Source organism: Littorina saxatilis, linkage group LG4 (genome assembly GCF_037325665.1).
Source record: "Littorina saxatilis isolate snail1 linkage group LG4, US_GU_Lsax_2.0, whole genome shotgun sequence".
Lineage (NCBI taxonomy): Eukaryota > Metazoa > Mollusca > Gastropoda > Littorinimorpha > Littorinidae > Littorina > Littorina saxatilis.
This window is the reverse complement of record NC_090248.1, coordinates 11,346,635-11,366,634: the sequence shown is the minus strand read 5'-3', so window position 1 is coordinate 11,366,634 and position 20,000 is coordinate 11,346,635. Positions and strand designations below refer to the sequence as shown.

General features: G+C 40.4%; 2 protein-coding genes across 2 annotated transcripts in view; both read right to left on the bottom strand.

Moving 5' to 3' along the window:
• The window catches only part of LOC138963967 (uncharacterized), a 76,100-nt gene extending 71,042 nt beyond the window's left edge, over positions 1 to 5,058 (bottom strand). Inside the window, exon 1 of the mRNA XM_070335827.1 lies at positions 4,928 to 5,058. The gene's annotated coding sequence lies outside the window, so the exon portion shown is untranslated. The remainder of the gene's footprint in view (positions 1 to 4,927) is intronic.
• A 10,439-nt stretch (positions 5,059 to 15,497) lies between these two features.
• Positions 15,498 to 20,000, bottom strand: part of LOC138963954 (small lysine-rich protein 1-like) — a 24,710-nt gene continuing 20,207 nt past the window's right edge. The window contains exon 3 of the mRNA XM_070335811.1: positions 15,498 to 20,000. This exon is cut by the window's right edge and continues 947 nt beyond it. The gene's annotated coding sequence lies outside the window, so the exon portion shown is untranslated.

Below are 20,000 nucleotides of genomic sequence, written 5' to 3'. Positions count from 1 at the left end.
AGCATTTTGAATGTTTCTTATCGAATGTAAACAGTGCAAGATTTAAAGGGTTAGACCTAGTGAAATCACACTTTTGGAAAGCAGTATTAAAATATTGGCTGGATAATAACCACTACGATCGTGGGACAGTCGGGCCGACTTTATTATGGAATAATGCATGCATAACGTATAGTGGCAAAGTTTTATTTTTTGAAAGTTGGATACAACGAGGTGTATTGGTATTAACTGACATTGTACGTTCGGGAGACATATTATCATATCAAGACATATGTGATTTGATTGGATATTCGCCAAACCGAATTCTTGAATATAATGTTGTAAAAGCTGCTGTGTCATTATTTATGAGGAAAAATGTTGTAAATATGACTGATGATGTTTGTATTACCTTACCACTGTTTAACAGCAAAAATGTGTTAAGTGCCAGAGAATATAGGAAAGAGATTATTAATATGAAAACAGATGTACCATGTTCCGGAGGATTTTGGAAGAGAAAGTTTAATGTAGAAATTGATGAACGATCTTGGATAGTTGCCTATCAGTCAACACAAGAGACTAGATTAAGAGTTTTACACTGGAAAATTATGCACAACATTTATCCGACCAACATTCTCCTGTGTAAAATGAAAGTAACGGAAACTAATAAATGTACCGTAAAATCCCTAGCATAAGCCCACCATCTAGCAAACGCCCACCCCCCACTTTGGGCCAAAAGTTGTGCACAGGGGTAACTACCTAGCAAACGCCCACCCTGCTTTTTTCAAAGAGACTATAGGCTCACTTTCACTAGGATTTGTGCAGCCTGTTCTAAAAGTCATCTTTTTCCCCTTCTTTACCTTTTCGTGTTTCTTTCCTTTTTTCTTATTCTTTGTCCCCTCTCCTCACTCCCACCCATCGTTCATGTTTTTTCGAGTTTCTCTTCTCTTTTTTTCCCTAAGTTTGTGGGTTTTTCTTTCTCAGAAAGATTGGGCCTTTTGAAGACAAAATCCAAGTTCAGTTAACGTTTCATTTCCAAAGACGATCGTGTAATTTCTTCCCTGTACAGAAAGAAAGGGCTTCATTGGTGTTGACATTTCGACATTTCATCAAGTTTCTTTTTCCCGGAATTGTGTTGTTATTGTTTGTCCTTGCAAAGGTCTGGTGATTTTCTTTTTACTTTATAAATTTATATGAATGACTATGCTGGGGTTGTTTTCAGAAGAGCCAGTCCTTTTCTCTCTCTCTCTCTCTCTCTCTCTCTCTCTCTCTCTCTCTCTCTCTCTCTCTCTCTCTCTCTCTCTCTCTCCCTCTCTCTCTCTCTCTCGGTTGGCCTTCTTTGCCTCAAAGTCATTTTTCTTTCTTTTTTCCTTCACTTCTACTCACACGACCTAACTTACATGCTTTCGGGGTTTGTATTCACTCAATTACACGATTGAGCACAAAACTTACTTTGTGCAAAGGGGTCTATCCCTAGCAAACGCCCACCCCCCAATTTTGCCATAAATCTGTGCACAGGGGGGGTGGGCCTATGCTAGGGATTTTACGGTAGTTACTGTTGCGATGTAACTGATTTCATTGAACACTTCTTTTTTGAATGCCCGGTTGTATACAAATTCTGGAAGTTTATTGAAGAATTTATTTTTCGTACTTTAGAAATTAAGATTGTTTTGAAAGTTAGTGATGTTTTATTTGGTATGCATTTTGTAATGGTGAAAAAGGCAACTATGTATAAATTGAACCACATTATCTTAATCGGAAAGATGTGCGTTAGTATATATAAAAAAACAAATTCGTTTTTACCGTTGGAAAGTATTTTTAATAGGCAGTTACAGATAAGAAGCATTTTTGTGTGAGTGTTCGAAGAACAAAACGTTAAAAAAAAGTTAGCTTGTTGTACTCGATAAGTTGTATTTAATTCATTGTATGAGATATTGTTAATTGTTGTTATTTATTTGAATAAAAAATTTTGAAAAAAAAAAAATGGCTAAAAATAAGAGAGAGAGAAATTCAATTACGCCTTACATGCCAGGTGACCTTCAGGTGAAGTATAATTCTGTCGAAATCCTTCACGAAGAGTACACATGTACCCGTAATTCCCTTCATGCCCGCGCCTGCTTCTATTTAACTACCCCCCCCCCCCCTCCCCCAGTGCTTGACCCTTGGTACACACACGAAACAGTCTAAGTCAAATAGTACTTGAGTAGTGAAAGACTAATCCTTATGCACACTTAAATCGTGATGGTTTTAGCACGAAAACCCTTACTCGGCATGTAAGTGTGTGTGCGGGGTGTGTGTGTGTGTGTGTGTGTGTGTGCGTGCGTGTGCGTGTGTGTGTGTGTGTGTGTGTGTGTGTGTGTGAGTGTATGTGTGTATTGTGTGTGAGTGTGTGTGCGTGCGTGTACTTTTGTGTGCGTGCGTGCGTGCGTATGTTAGAGACAGACAGAGACAGAGAATGACTGACCAATGGGGAGAGAGAGAGAGAGAGAGAGACTGAGAGAGAGAGAGAGAGAGAGAGAGAGAGAGAGAGAGAGAGAGAGAGAGAAAGAGAACTCGAAGAGAGAAAGAGAACTCGAAGAGAGAAAGAGAGAGAAAGAGAGAAAGAGAGAGAGAGAGAAAAAGAGAGAGAGCAATTAGTCCTACCGCAGACAGCATAATTATGATGAGTCATACAAAAGAATCTCGTTATTATTGGCTATTTTGATTAAAACTTAAACTTTCTTCTCTTGTAAACCATCAAGTATGCCACAACAGACCTGTTCTGTCACACACACACATAATTGTATGGCGCCATACTGCATTGGCAGCTCACTTTACCCAGTAAATTGTATGGCGCCGTACTGTATTGGCAGCTCACTTTACCCAGTAAATTGTATGGGGCCGTACTGCATGGCAGCTCACTTTACCCAGTAAATTGTATGGTGCCGTACTGCATGGCAGCTCACTTTACCCAGTAAATTGTATGGGGCCGTACTGCATGGCAGCTCACTTTACCCAGTAAATTGTATGGCGCCGTACTGTATGGCAGCTCACTTTACCCAATGAGAAACAGCCAGAATTTCCATGAGGGTAACCTCACATGACTATATATAATCTTATCCTTATCCTCATACAATCTTATCCTCATCCATGGCTTTTACATTGCGACATATTAAAACATTACACAGCCTTGCTGCGTTCTAAACATCGTCCGATTTGTCTGTTTCTTTCTTCTTCTTCTTCTGTTGTTGTTGTTGTTGTTTTTGTTGTTGTTGTTGTTGCTGTTGCTGTTGTTGTTGTTGTTGTTTTGTACTGTGTTTTGTTGCTGAATTAATTTTGTGGATTGTCACACGTACTGGTAGCGTGTTGAATTCAGCATCTGATTGCAGCTCTGCACAGAAAGCATCTAGGCAGTATTTGTGAGTATGGAACCTAGTGGAACCATGATATTGAAAGCATGGATAAATCTGTGGTTGTTTAAACAAAAAAGAAGATTTACATGAAAAAGAAGGATTGTTAAAGAAAACGAAAAAAAACAAAAAAAACACACCAACAGATGATTAAAAAAAAAAATCAAATCGAATTATGACAACAAGTCAGCTTAATATGGTCTACATATAAGTGTTTGTTGAAAAGTTTCTTTCGTTCCTCTTTTTCCCAGTCAGCATTGTGTCTATAAACTAGTTCAAATATGAAATCTGAGCTGATCTTTTGTCACCAATTTCAAAAGCTATGGATCAATACTTTGTCTTTGAGTGTGTGTGTGTGTGTGTGTGTGTGTGTGTGTGTGTGTGTGTGTGTGTGTGTGTGTGTGTGTGTGTGTGTGTGTGTGTGTGTGTGTGTGTGTGTGTGTTTGCCATTATGGGCTTCAACATACTTCAGTGCAAGTCCTGAACCGCTGATCCCCTGTGGGCATTGACAGGTATATGACTATCACCAGCAGACGTTAATGTTAGTAGGCTTCGATCATGTCAAATTGGTTTTTTTAAGGGCACCTATAAAAATGTAAAAATGCTGTGTGAGAGTAGAGCCGCGCAGAGTGAGGGTGTGCATATGGACTTGTAACGTGCGTGCGTGTGCGTGTGCGTGTGTATGTGTTTGTGTGTGTGTGTGTGTGTGTGGGTGTGTATGTGTGTGTGCCTGTGTGTGTCTGTGTGTCTGTGTGTGTGTGTGTGTGCCGGACTGTTTGTGTGTCTGTCTGTCTGTCTGTATGTCTGTCTGTCTGTCTGTCTGCATGTTTTTATGTCTATCTGTGTCTGTATGTTAAAAGTACTGCTGCAATTTTAAATCGGAAGACGTCATTGAAAGTTGTGCATGAAATGCATTGCGACATTTGTTTAACATAATGAATACATTACCTGCGAGACTGCAAAGTATTATTCGGTAATGTAACTGTGGCAAAACAAATTTATGTCGCTGTGGAATATGTTATTAGCACACGAGAATAAAATCATGATGTGAACCTTGATGGACGGCCAGCCACAAGCAAAAGGTAGGTCCACGTGAAAATGATGGCCATGAAAGCGAGAGTGCCTTCATAAAGTGATGTGGTTTCAATCGAGCTGTTAGTTGTGAAAAAGGACGGTCGATGGTTTGTATCCCTCTCCTAAAGTGAAAGCTTTACAAAAAGTACACACTCGGTCTTTTACACTGCATGCCATGATAAAAAAAAAGTTAGCCTACTTGCTTCTTTGCACGAAGCTACTTTTTTCATATAATTATTGATAGTTTTTTTTTAACTGTTCGGCTAATCATAATTCTACTGAATTGGCACCAGAACACAGTTCTCACATTAACAACGACGTAGGGCATCCGTGCACATTCACTAACCTCTCTCAAAGAAGAAACTGACGGTCTATCACTAAACTCATTCAAAGAAGAAACAGCAGTCTATCATTAAAATCTCATTCAAAGAAGAAACAGACTGTCTATCAATTATCTCATTGAAAATAGAAACAAACTGTCTCAAACTTACCTCACTCGGAGAAGAAACGGACTCTCGCTTTTTCTGTTCCTCCGCCCTGAAACGACGCGGGCAGGAAGTCTACGTTAAAAGTGTTTGGGGGACATACAAACACACTCAATCGAGTTAAGCCCTTGTCACAATGTGTGCATACACAAAGTGTGTACCTGGCCTCTTGGGTCACCCTTTTATATCTACCCCGGGTGCATTTTGCGTCCGCGACCTGCCTTGCATGAAAACACACGCCCAGTGAGACGGCGTTGGAGAATAAATGAATGGAAAGTTGCGAAGCGGCGGTGTTTGCCAAGTTAGTATCAAGAGCTTTACTTTCTCTTTTTGGGAAGGATGAGTATATTTTTCTTCCTCTTCTTCTTCCGTCATGGACTGAAACTCCTTCGTACGTACACTCGTGGTTTGGGTTTTGTGTTGTTGTTGGGTTTTGTATTGTTGTTGTTGGGTTTTGTGTTGTTGTTGGGTTTTGTGTTGTTGTTGGGTTTTGTGTTGTTGTTGGGTTTTGTATTGTTGTTGGGTTTTGTGTTGTTGTTGGGTTTTGTGTTGTTGTTGGGTTTTGTGTTGTTGTTGGGTTTTGTGTTGTTGGGTTTTGTGTTGTTGTTGGGTTTTGTGTTGTTGGGTTTTGTGTTGTTGTTGGGTTTTGTGTTGTTGGGTTTTGTGTTGTTGTTGGGTTTTGTGTTGTTGTTGGGTTTTGTGTTGTTGGGTTTTGTGTTGTTGTTGGGTTTTGTATTGTTGTTGGGTTTTGTATTGTTGTTGGGTTTTGTGTTGTTGGGTTTTGTATTGTTGTTGGGTTTTGTGTTGTTGGGTTTTGTGTTGTTGTTGGGTTTTGTGTTGTTGTTGGGTTTTGTGTTGTTGTTGGGTTTTGTGTTGTTGTTGGGTTTTGTATTGCTGTTGGGTTTTGTGTTGTTGGGTTTTGTGTTGTTGTTGGGTTTTGTGTTGTTGTTGGGTTTTGTATTGTTGTTGGGTTTTGTGTTGTTGTTGGGTTTTGTGTTGTTGTTGGGTTTTGTGTTGTTGTTGGGTTTTGTGTTGTTGTTGGGTTTTGTGTTGTTGTTGGGTTTTGTGTTTGTTGTTGGGTTTTGTGTTGTTGGGTTTTGTATTGTTGTTGGGTTTTGTGTTGTTGTTGGGTTTTGTGTTGTTGGGTTTTGTGTTGTTGTTGGGTTTTGTATTGTTGTTGGGTTTTGTGTTGTTGTTGGGTTTTGTGTTGTTGGGTTTTGTGTTGTTGTTGGGTTTTGTGTTGTTGTTGGGTTTTGTGTTGTTGTTGGGTTTTGTGTTGCTGTTGGGTTTTGTGTTGTTGTTGGGTTTTGTGTTGCTGTTGGGTTTTGTGTTGTTGTTGGGTTTTGTGTTGTTGGGTTTTGTGTTGTTGTTGGGTTTTTTGCACGCGTGGGATTGCACGTGTATGATCGTTTTTACCCCGCCATTTAGGCAGCCATACGCCACTTTCGGGGGTGGAAGGGTATTCAAAAGCATACATTAAACCGGATTAATAATAAAGCCTCGGGCTGGGGAACGAACGTTTGTGCGCGCGTGTGTGTGTGTGTGCCAGTGTGTGTGTGTGTGGGGGGGGGTGTGGGTGGATGTGGGTCAGTGTTGGAGGAGGTGTTACAGTGACAGACACACAAACAGACAGACAGACACAGATAAGCCTAGATGGACAGAGACAACGAGAAACAGACAGAAGACGGACAAGCAAAAAAGAAAATGAAGCAGACCTGAATAATCCATCTACAAATCGTACGTACCGAACTTTTGTACAGTCACCGATGCAGCCAAGGACAGTCAGTAGTTTCTCTGGTAAATCCAAGTGGAAATGTCAACGCGGTGACAGGTGCGCTTGCCGGTTTCGGGATCCCTGATAACGTAGGGCTACGTAGAGGCTACAATGTAGATGTTCAAACGTATGCTTCAAGGTTCGTGGCCACTGATAACGTAGACACAACAATGTAGAGTTGTGCCATTGATTATCTGTGTCATGACGCTTTGTCTCCCGGCCCTCAGTCAGATAAAAACAAGTCCCGTAAAGCGAAATCAATACATATATAGTCAATAGGTTGGCCTTATAAAATCAGAGACATACATTCTATCTATGTCTCTGATAAAATGAAACTGAGCGCACTGCGGTGTGTGTGCGTTTGTGTTTGTGTGTGTATGTGTGTGTGTGTGTGTTTAGCAAGACGTAAATCATAGGTTGGCGGCCGAGACAGTTGCTTAAAGCGAAATCAATACATTTAGTCAATGTGTGGGCCTTATAGAATGAAACTAACCATACTGCGTGTTTGTTTGATTCAATTTAATAAACAAAATTGTTAAGCAGGACTTGTAAATCATAGGCTGGCGGCTGAGACAGTTGCTTAAAGCGAAATCAATACATTTAGTCAATGTGCGGGCCTTATAGAATAAAACTAACCATACTGCGTGTTTGTTTGATTCAATTTAAAAAAAAATGTAAGCAGGACTTGTAAATCATAGGCTGGCGGCTGAGACAGTTGCTTAAAGCGAAATCAATACATTTAGTCAATGTGCGGGCCTTATAGAATAAAACTAACCATACTGCGTGTTTGTTTGATTCAATTTAAAAAAAAATGTAAGCAGGACTTGTAAATCATAGGCTGGCGGCCGAGACAGCGCGGTGACAGTGTCTTGGTAACACAAGCCAAATTAACCTGATTTGGATAAAACAGATTTTCTTGAGTTTTTAGCTTTTTTTCCCGATCCAAACACAACATATGTATTTTATTTATGATTCAGAGATGATAGAAAATACAATGTGATCATTTTTTTTAACTGTTGGTAGAAATTCGATTAATCCCAGTTTTAATGAAAAAACTATTTATTTATTTTTTAAGCTTCCAAGCTGAAATGCAATCTCTTAGTCCGGACTGTGTCAAAAATTGTTTTGAACAAAATGTCAATCCATTTGATTAAAAAAGTAAGGTCGTGACAGTGCCGCCTCAACTTTTATAAAATGCCGGATAGGAAGTCATCAAAGACATTTATCAAAAGAAATGAATAGGAACAAGAAACTGCAGGGGAAAAGAACAAGAACAAGATAAACACTGAATTTTTTTTTCATTGTTTATCTTGTTCTTGAAAGAAATGAAATCAAAATTTAAGGGATATGATCTATAAGAATTCGTATACATATATAAAGTTTCATAAGATCTGCCCAGTAGTTTTCCAGGAGTCGCTCTACACATACACACTCACATACATACACACAAACATACGTCCTCGTTTCGATTCCCAGTCTATCTGAAAAAAAGTTAGATAAACTTGACTCATGAATTCTGATAGAATATAGATCGTTTGGTGAAAGCCGGGCACCATAACATTTCACTATGTAAGATATGGTTTGCACCTTCATCTTTCATATGTACCTACCATTCTTTCGTCCCACCTCCACCCTCCCCCTCTTCCTCCTGCTAGCTTTCTCTTGTTCTTTTTGGTTTGCTTCAACTATGCTGTTTACCTAGATAGTTCCACTAGTTTATAAGTAATGTTTGTCCGACATCATATTTTTGTTAATTTGTAACTACGTAGGGCGCGTAATATAAGCGTTCGCTTGAGTTCGTGTCCCTATTGTTTATCGTTTATCGTTGTATTGTTGTACCATGTTTGATTTAATAAAACATTGTTTAAACCATATGGTTTGCAAATATACGTAACGCCCATCTCAATCTGTTTTAGATATCATGCACACCACCACAGATACACGTAACGCCCATCTCAATCTGGTTTAGATATCATGCACACCACCACAGATACACGTAACGCCCATCTCAATCTGTTTTAGATATCATGCACACCACCACAGATACACGTAACGCCCATCTCAATCTGGTTTAGATATCATGCACACCACCACAGATACACGTAACGCCCATCTCAATCTGGTTTAGATATCATGCACACCACCACAGATACACGTAACGCCCATCTCAATCTGGTTTAGATATCATGCACACCACCACATCCCCCCGCGGGTTAGGGGGAAGAATTTACCCGATGCTCCCCAGCATGTCGTAAGAGGCGACTAACGGATTCTGTTTCTCCTTTTACCCTTGTTAAGTGTTTCTTGTATAGAATATAGTCAATTTTTGTAAAGATTTTAGTCAAGCAGTATGTAAGAAATGTTAAGTCCTTTGTACTGGAAACTTGCATTCTCCCAGTAAGGTAATATATTGTACTACGTTGCAAGCCCCTGGAGCAAATTTTTGATTAGTGCTTTTGTGAACAAGAAACAATTGACAAGTGGCTTTATCCCATCTCCCCCCTTTCCCCGTCGCGATATCACCTTCGTGGTTGAAAACGACGTTAATATACGTTATTTGCGTTAGCGGTCGAGGTGAACAATGACTGTCGAGATCTGTGTAAAATGTCATATTTTGGTCAAAAACGCAAATAACATTTATGTATCGATCGAATTCCTTTCAGGTACTATGACTTTGTTGTTGTTTTGACGATTGAACGAGCACACACACATGTATATAAATGCAATCAAACACATAAGCTTCATATTTGGGCGTTTCAGGTTGACCGAAACTTCAAAGGAACTACAAAACACACGTCATGTACTGGCTTTGTTGTTTTGACATTGAACAGCACACACACATGCAATCAAACACATGACGTGTGTTTTGTAGTTCCTTTAAAGTTTCGGTCAACCTGAAACGCCCAAATATGAAGTTTTGTAGGCCTCTGACGTCACATGGGTCAAAGAAGGGACATCCAATGTCCAATCGATACATACACCAAATAAAGAAAGAAAGAAACACCACCACAGATACAAGTAACGCCCATCTCAATCTGTTTTAGATATCATGCACACCACCACAGATCTGTCCACGTTTTTAAATGGACTACGAGCATACATCCACTTGGATAAATACTAAAATTCCACAGCATGATCGCCCTCATTCGGAGTGGGATTCTAAAGGGATTTGAATTCGCAATTTGACATATCATATATGTCAGCCGTGAACTAATTCGGCGAATATATTCCTTTTTACATTTAGTCAAGTTTTGACTAAATGTTTTAACATAGAGGGGGGAATCGAGACGAGGGTCGTGGTGTATGTGTGTGTGTGTGTATGTGTGTGTGTGTCTGTCTGTCTGTGCGTGTGTGTGTGTAGAGCGATTCAGACCAAACTACTGGACCGATCTGTATGAAATTTTACATGAGAGTTCCTGGGAATGATATCCCCGGATTTTTTTTTCTCCATTTTTTCGATAAATGTCTTTGATGACGTCATATCCGGATATTTGTAAAAGTTGAGACGGCACTGTCACACCCTCATTTTTCAATCAAATTGATTGAAATTTTGGCCAAGCAATTTTCGACGAAGGCCTGACTTCGGTATTGCATTTCAGCTTGGTGGCTTAAAAATTAGTTGATCACTTTGGTCATTAAAAATCTGAAAATTGTAAAAAAAATATTTTTTTATAAAACGATCCAAATGTACGTTCATCTTAATCTTCATCATTTTCTGATTCCAAAAACATATAAATATATTATATTTGGATTAAAAACAAGCACTGAAAATTAAAAATATAAAAATTATGATCAAAATTAAATTTTCGAAATCAATTTAAAAACACTTTCATCTTATTCCTTGTGGGTTCCTGATTCCAAAAACATATAGATATGATATGTTTGGATTAAAACACGCTCAGAAAGTTAAAACGAAGAGAGGTACAGAAAAGCGTGCTATCCTTCTCAGCGCAACTACTACCCCGCTCTTCTTGTCAATTTTACTGCCTTTGTCACGAGCGGTGGACTGACGATGCTACGAGTATAAGGTCTTGCTGAAAATTTGCAGTGCGTTCAGTTTCATTCTGTGAGTTCGACAGCTTGACTAAATGTTGTATTTTCGCCTTATGCGACTTGTTTTATTTTTGCACTAGCCAAAGTAGAAGCAAAATGAGACAATATTTTATTTCCAACGTGTACAGTACTAGGAATATTGCCTGGCTTGCATACATTCACTACATTCAAACACAACAAAATACAAAGTGCTCACGCAATAACTCACACAGAGACACACAAAGGCACACGGTTCGACTTTAGCAGCTTTCCATTTGTGCACACAGGCCAGATGTTCGCAATAAACAATAAAACACTGACATGTATACATACACACGCACGCATACACAGACACACACGCACGCATAAACAGACACACACGCACGCACACACAGGCACACACACAATCACACACACAATCACACACACACACATACACACACACACACACACACACACATCAATGCACACACGCACACAGCCATCAACATTTGCTTAGTCAAGGCAACAATAGGGGGGGCGGGGACGTAGCTCAGTTGGTAGCGCGCTGGCTTTGTAGCCAGTTGGTCGCTATCAGCGTGGGTTCGATCCCCACGTTCGGCGAGAGATTTATTTCTCGGAGTCAACTTTGTGCAGACTCTCTTCGGTGTCCGAACACCCCCGTGTGCACACATGCGCACGAAAAAGATCCCACGTTCACAGCGAAAGTCTCAGGGCTTGGAAAACACGAAGACACGCATGCATCATCTCTCGTCTCCGATTATCATGATCGTATTTCGATACTTTGAAGAGACAAACCCAATGCTGGTGTGTCGAAGAAGACAGCCACAGCGCCGGGCTTGTTCGAATCAAAGTATCACGCCATATCTTCAACGTATTACCAATACCTGTCCCAATTTAGACCAGTTGGTCTAAGAGGACGTTAAACCCTAATAATCAACAATAGGGTTATCCCCGAATCTCTGACTGATATGTTTAAAACGAAAAACACCAACAAAACCCACATTTTGCTTGCTTCACCTCTTTCTGAATTATTTTAATTGGTTTCTGTTGTAAGAGGATATACTTTTAATTGTGTCTAGACTTAAAAACTATTTTTTCCCACCATTCATATTTCTTGGCTTTGAAAAAAGCTTTGTTCAGAATGAGAAATACGCGAAACCTTTGCTTTTCTAATCAGAGAATAGCTGACTTTCTTATTAATGAAAACGAGAGCGCAGAATATTTTGAAAGAAGGAGTGAACTGTAGAAAAAAAAAAACATGACGTTTTAGGGCCGACTTACCGATATATATAATCAGGGTCCCGGTGTAACACGAGAAAATTACTCCCACGAGATTTTTACTCCGGAGTAAACATTTCGTACGAAAAAGTTACTCCCTTTACGAAAAAAGCACTCTACCATTACACGAGAAAATTACTCCCTAAGACAGGTGAGTTCCGAATAAACATTTCGTACAAAATGTTACTCCCCTGACGAATAAATAACGAATAAATTACTTCACCCCAACACGAGCAATTTAACTTCCCATGCCAGGTGTACGAAATGTTTACTCCCTTATCCCCTGTTAGTCTTGGTGGTGGAAGGGGTGGAAGGAGGGTAGCGGGACATTTGTGTGCGCGAGATCACTTATTGGCATTATCCCTTCGCCCGCATCCCATTTTTGCGTACGAGATTTGTACTGGAAGTAAAAAAAATGGGGAGTAAAAATTTCGTGGAGGGAGTAATTTTTTCGTGCCTTGGGGAGTTCTTTTCTCGTACGAAAAGTGTACTCGGAGTAAGAATTTCGTACGAAATATTTACTCCGGAGTAAATTTTTCGTGGAGTAAAAATTTCGTGTTACACCGGGACCCCCACTTTTAATATTTAGAGGGTCCATGGACCCCCTACGCGGAGTTTTAGAGGGTCCGAAGAGTCCATGGTCCCCAAACCCCTTGTGTTCATAATAACGCATTGTTATTACGAATCGTGTGATATGAAGTGTCTTTTTTCATCAGAATATTCGAAGAGGACACTTCAACTATACCTTGTTAAATGTATAGCACACACACTCTTTTCCATATCGTTCCAGCGTGAAATTGGCATTTGTGCTTGACTATAATTGACTGACGACTAGTCTGAAAAGTGTACCTACAGTAGCCTACGCACAATAGCGGACATGTAGTGCGTCCCCGGGACTAGCTCTTTATAGGTTTAATATGCGTCCTGGGACCCCCTCAATGAATTTCAAGTACGTGATTTCGGCTTCTAGTGATTATAGGACGCAGGGACGCGCACTTTGGGGAGCCCTGATAATAAAATCTATCAACCCAAGAATCAGTTTTGGAGATTAAAGGTGTTAAGTGTGGCTTCGAAGAAACGTTCATTTGACGATTAAGTCAGTGACTCCAGTTACACAGCTTGTTGAGTTTGACATCACACACACACGAGCACGCACTAATACACTTACACAAACGACTAATTAACACATACGTACACGCAGACATATATACAAACATATCAACAGTATCAGGAGTGCAGGAGTGGAAATCAATGTGTCGCCGCCTCCACACCAGGGGTTCTGAACTAGTTATCAGAAATTGAATGTCACGTTTTCAACACGTCCAGAGAGCGAGATATATAGAGAGCGAGAGAGAGAGAGAGAGAGAGAGAGAGAGAGAGAGAGAGAGAGAGAGAGAGAGAGAGAGAGAGAGAGAGAGAGAGAGAGAGAGAACGAACGAATGAACGAACGAACGAACTTTACTCAAGGATGGAGATTTTAGGCTGACGCCTTGTCTTACAAGAGAGAGAGAGAGAGAGAGAGAGAGAGAGAGAGAGAGAGAGAGAGAGAGAGAGAGAGAGAGAGAGAGAGAGAGAGAGATAGGGAGAGAGAGATTGATAGAGAGACTGAGAGAGAAAGAGAGAGAGAGAGAGAGAGAGAGAGAGAGAGAGACGCAGAGAGAGAGACAGAGACTGCAGACACGAAACAAGAGAGAAGAGAGAAAGAGAGAGAGAGAAATAGAGAGAGAAAGAGAGAGAGAGAAAGAGAGACAGAGAGAGAGAGAGAGAGAGACAGACAGACAGAGAGAGAGAGAGAGAGAGAGAGAGGCAGACCGGCAGACACACAGACAGACACACATACAGACACACAGAGACAGAGACTGCAGACAAAACACAATCAAAGCGGCTAATATTTTTAGAACAGATATAACACGCCCGACAATCATGTTTGTATGCAATTTAATCTATACTTCGATCGCACAGACAAGCACATCTGCACACGTACTGTGGTTTTATTTTTCTGAAAGACTGCAAAAAGAAACATAACAGCATTTTTACTTTGACAATCATTAGTGCAAAAGAAATGAACACACATACATTATATTTGTATTCACCCCCTCTCCCATCAAGAGCATAATTGTAAAGTTATGATGTTGCGCTATATAAATGCTCATTTATTATTATTATTATTATCATGATTAATATTGTGCAATATTAACGAACACGAAAAAGAATTTGTTTGTATTTTTATTTGTGGACGGAACAGGAGCGGAAATGACAAGAATGATGTGTTTGTCACATGCACAACAAAAGTCACATCTTTCATTCTTGCAATGAGATACAGCGAAGGTACAGGACACCTGAAGCATTTACCTTTTGTTTTCAGTGGAAAGCACTTCAGTTGCAAAGATTGCAACAATCTATCTCTTTCATCTTGTTCGTCCACTATAGCTTTATTATGTGTCATAACATGTATCACAGGTGTCGTATAACAAGCTTGCATATATATTATACTGTATATGTATATACAAAAGAATATTTGAATACGAAAAGCACGGGTTTTCATTTGTTCAATCTTTAGTTAAAGCTATATATAATCACTGCATGGTGTGTTTGTTTGCTTAACGCCCAGCCGACCACGAAGGGCCATATCAGGGCGGTGCTGCTTTGACATATAACGTGCGCCACACACAAGACAGAAGTCGCAGCACAGGCTTCATGTCTCACCCAGTCACATTATTCTGACACCGGACCAACCAGTCCTAGCACTAACCCCATAATGCCAGACGCCAGGCGGAGCAGCCACTAGATTGCCAATTTTAAAGTCTTAGGTATGACCCGGCCGGGGTTCGAACCCACGACCTCCCGATCACTGGGCGGACGCCTTACCACTAGGCCAACCGTGCCGTGCATGGTGTCAAGTTGTGGTGGGAAGCCGGTGTAACACGACATTTTTACTCCACGAAAAATTTACTCCGGAGTAAATATTTCGTACGAAATTCTTACTCCGAGTACACTTTTCGTACGAGAAAAAAACTCCCCAAGGCACGAAAAAATTACTCCCCCCACGAAATTGTTACTCCCCATTTTTTACATGTAGTCAAGTTATGACTAAATGTTTTAACATCGAGACGAGGGTCGTGGTGTATGTGTGTGTGTGTGTGTGTGCGTGCGTGTAGAGCGATTCAGACCAAACTACTAGACCGATCTTTATGAAATTTGACATGAGAGTTACTGGGTATGATATCCCCAGATGTTTTTTCATTTTTTTAATAAATGTCTTTGATGACGTCATATCCGGCTTTTCGTAAAAGTTGAGGCGGCACTGTCACGCCCTCATTTTTCAACCAAATTGGTTGAAATTTTGGTCAAGTAATGTTCGACAAAGCCCGGACTTCGGTATTGCATTTCAGCGTGGTGGCTTAAAAATTAATTAATGACTTTGGTCATTAAAAATCTGAAAATTGTAAAAAAAAATTTTTTTTATAAAACGATCCAAATTTACGTTCATCTTATTCTCCATCATTTGCTGATTCCAATAACATATAAATATGTTATATTTGGATTAACAACAAGCTCTGAAAATTAAATATATAAAAATTATTATCAAAATTAAATTTTCCAAATCAATTTAAAAACACTTTCATCTTATTCCTTGTCGGTTCCTGATTCCAAAAACATATAGATATGATATGTTTGGATTAAAAACACGCTCAGAAAGTTCAAACGAAGAGAGGTACAGAAAAGCGTGCTATCCTTCCCAGCGCAACTACTACCCTGCTCTTCTTGTCAATTTTTCTGCCTATGCCGTGAGCGGTGGACTGACGATGCTACGAGTATACGGTCTTGCTGCGTTGCATTGCGTTCAGTTTCATTCTGTGAGTTCGACAGCTACTTGACTAAATGTTGTATTTTCGCCTTACGCGACTTGTTTTTACTTCCAGTAAAAATCTCGTACGCAAAAATGGGATGCGGGCGAAGGGATAATGCCAATAAGTGATCTCGCGCACACAAATGTCCCGCTACCCTCCTTCCACCCCTTCCACCACCAAGACTAACAGGAGACAAGGGAGTAAAAATTTCGTACTCCTGGCATGGGAAGTTAAATTGCTTGTGTTGGGGTGAAGTAATTTATTCGTTATTTATTCGTCAGGGGAGTAAAAATTTTGTACGAAATGTTTACTCGGAACTCACCTGTCGTTGGAAGTAATTTTCTCGTGTTATGGGGGAGTATTTTTTTCGTAAAGGGAGTACAATTTTCGTACGAAATTTTTACTCCGGAGTAAAAATCTTGTGGGAGTAATTTTCTCGTGTTACACCGGCAAAACAAACAGTGGTTTGAGACTGAAGTTCTTCGCACACAAGAAACACATATTTCTGAGGACGACCTCCAAGCAATAAACAAACGTTTGAAAATGAGAAAGACAAAACATTTTCATTTTTAATAGACTGAAAAAGAGAAGAAAAAAAATTGTAAGGCGCAGATTCATAAAGGGGAAGAAAAAAAAAGAGAGGGAAGAAACTGAAGAAATAGGAATAAAAGAAAAGATGGCGCAAAAAAAAAGAAGGCAAACACAAGGTAGCTGCAGGTGGATGACGACAGCAAGCGAAATTCGTTCCACAATTTTGAAATGAATAACAGCTCCTGACAACCATCACCCCCACCCCGATCCACCCATCTCTCAAATGCTTTTCGTCGAAAAAAATATAATGAGAGTTGTTGGGGGGAGGGTGGGGGAATAGTTCTTGGTTCAGGTGGTAGTTGAATTACCGGAATGGTGTTGGTGCCCTTAAAATAATGGTTCACGAATGCTACAGCCAGCCAGAAATGATGCAAATTGCGTAGGACTTGTCTAAATGACGTGAGGTTCGGCTTTAGCAGCTTGCCATTTGTGTACACAGGCCAGATGTTCGCAATAAACAATAAATACAAAACTGTCTTTTTTGTTGAAAGGGCTTGTCAGAAACTCTCATTTTGTGCTCTTCCGCTGTTCTCGTGTTGGTAAAGCGATATGTCACAGGCTTCATCTTCAGGCAAATTTAGCACTTGCTTCTTAAATGGAAAATATATATCAATTACAGTTTTGTAAAAAAAGTGCTAAAAAGGAGAAAGCAGACACAAGTAAATCTTTAAATCGTGAAACCACGCATACAAAAAGGCAGATAAAGAAAGAGCAAAACGAGTAGAAAAAAACCCCACATAGTAACACGAACAATCAGCTAAAATGTCATACAAACAACCATTTTGGTACTAGAGCCCGTGAAGCTGTTCTCCCATGCAAAGGTACAATTGTAATCTGTTCGCAGAGGACACAGTGAACCAAAGTAAACTTTTTAAATTTGTTCTAATGGACAGGACACGTTTATGAAAATGGTCCTTTCGGTTGGGAATGTTCTTCATCTGCAGCTGAGAGAAAGACCATTTGGTGATGTTTTTTCCCCAAGAATTATTCTGAAAAAGCAGGCGACACGCTAGAGCCTGATATCATTTGGCCGAAGTCGACTTTGTGAAGTCTACCACTCGAAACTCGCTGCACGGAGCACAGGATAAGGTCTTCGCGAAATCGACTTTGGGCTCAATTAAAGAAAGCCCTAACGGGTTTCATGGCTGATTATAGACAATTAAGAAAAGCCCTAACGGGTTGGCTGATTATAGACAATTAAGGAAAGCCCTAACGGGTTTCATGGCTGATTATAGACAATTAAGGAAAGCCCTAATGGGTTTCATGGCTGATTATAGACAATTAAGGAAAGCCCTAACGGGTTTCATGGCTGATTATAGACAATTAAGGAAAGCCCTAACGGGTTTCATGGCTGATTATAGACAATTAAGGAAAGCCCTAACGGGTTGGCTGATTATAGACAATTAAAGAAAGACCTAACGGGTTTCATGGCTGATTATAGACAATTAAGGAAAGCCCTAACGGGTTTCATGGCTGATTATAGACAATTAAGGAAAGCCCTAACGGGTTTCATGGCTGATTATAGACAATTAAGGAAAGCCCTAACGGGTTTCATGGCTGATTATAGACAATTAAGGAAAGCCCTAACGGGTTTCATGGCTGATTATAGACAATTAAAGCGAAACGCTCAACGTTGTTCAAAATGCGTGTTCGTTTCATTTGCATTAATTGTTTATAGTAATAAAAAAATAAACCCCCACCTGAATGTAACAAAATAAATCAATCTTGTAGCATTTCAGTGATATGAAAAGAGACGTATCTGATTGTCAGAAAAAAGTCGCAAAGTTGATTCTGACGCGAACTGTGCCCACTGGGGCAGGAAACCCTTCAAAACTTTCCTAAATTGAGCCCGAAGTTTACCGAAATTTCAGACCGGCACGGTTGGCCTAGTGGTAAGGCGTCCGCCCCGTGATCGGGAGGTCGTGGGTTCGAACCCCGGCCGGGTCATACCTAAGACTTTAAAATTGGCAATCTAGTGGCTGCTCCGCCTGGCGTCTGGCATTATGGGGTTAGTGCTAGGACTGGTTGGTCCGGTGTCAGAATAATGTGACTGGGTGAGACAGTGAAGCCTGTGCTGCGACTTCTGTCTTGTGTGTGGCGCACGTTAAATGTCAAAGCAGCACCGCCCTGATATGGCCCTTCGTGGTCGGCTGGGCGTTAAGCAAACAAACAAACAAACCGAAATTTCAGTGCCAAAGTTTCAGGCAGCGAGCTCTATGTAGTACATGTACCCTTCGCGAATTCGACTTCGCCCAAATAATATCAAGATTCAGCCCGTGTCTAAAATCAAACACGCATTCACCGTGTTGTCATATCCATATCAAATGCTCAAAATATGTTGTCTCAATAATGAACGCTTCTTAATTCATACAAAACACCAATACGTCGACGAAGACTACGAATATACGACTAGCTTTCTATGCTGTGTTGAAATAGACATAAATACTTGTTCTTAATATACATTTGAAATCACTGGTAGATTTGGCAGGCAACGCATAGCAAAACTTGAACAGGTTAAACAAAGTAATAATAATGAATTTTTGTTTAAACACCAAAAAAGGGACAAGTAAAGACATCACAAACAAGAAATTCCTCCGAGGTAGGAAAAACACCCCCGTCCTTACCATTCTCACTGCCACCAACTGAGAAGGTTATTTCCCTTTGACCATTAATATGTCCCTCTATAAGTCCTTGTAGAATCTTAATCCACCAATAACTCCCTAACCGTGTGTTTGACTGGTCCCAATTTTTGTAAGGACCGTCTCAGGAATGTATAGAACCTGTTCACCAAGTTTGGTGACGATCGGTCCGTTCATTCTTGAGATCTATATGCGAACACAAACAAACAAACACATCGACCGAATCCTATACACACCCCTATACCGGGGGTGTAATAATGAATTTTTGTTTAAACACCAAAAAAAGGGAAAAGTAAAGACATCACAAATAATGGCTTTGTCATGGTTGTTGAAGACACTTTTCTTCCCTTCGAGCATACCACCCCGGATCTGTCTGAGTTTTATAACTGGGATAAAAGCACCCCTCCACTTGCGCGCACACCTCGAATCAACACCCGCACTGCCAGTGTGTGCTAGTTAGGCAAAGTGGAAAGTTTTTGCGGAATTAATATTTACAGGTTAACACGTGACTATTGTCAGTGACGAAATTTAACACAGCAGAAAATCACCGCTCTACACAAAAGGTCAGGTTAGGTCAGATCGGGTCAGGTCAGGTCGTGGATTTTGGGTATGTGTCCAAGTGGAAGGGTGCTCTCACAGGCACTCGTCACGATCGGGTCGGGATCAAAGTGGGCGGGGCCAGTGCGCTCTCAAGACTACTACTATAGTATAAACCAAGAGAAAAGACCCCCCGTCCATCACCAGTGACAGCCAAGACATAGGCCCCGCCCACCTCGTGACGAGTGCCTGTGGATGCTCTGGTTCCAGGCAAAACCCTGGAGAGATCTGTGGTGAACCACAAGATCGTCTACACAAGAAAGAAAGGTTTCTTCAAATCAAGAACAAAAATTGATTAACTTGTGCAATCAAAA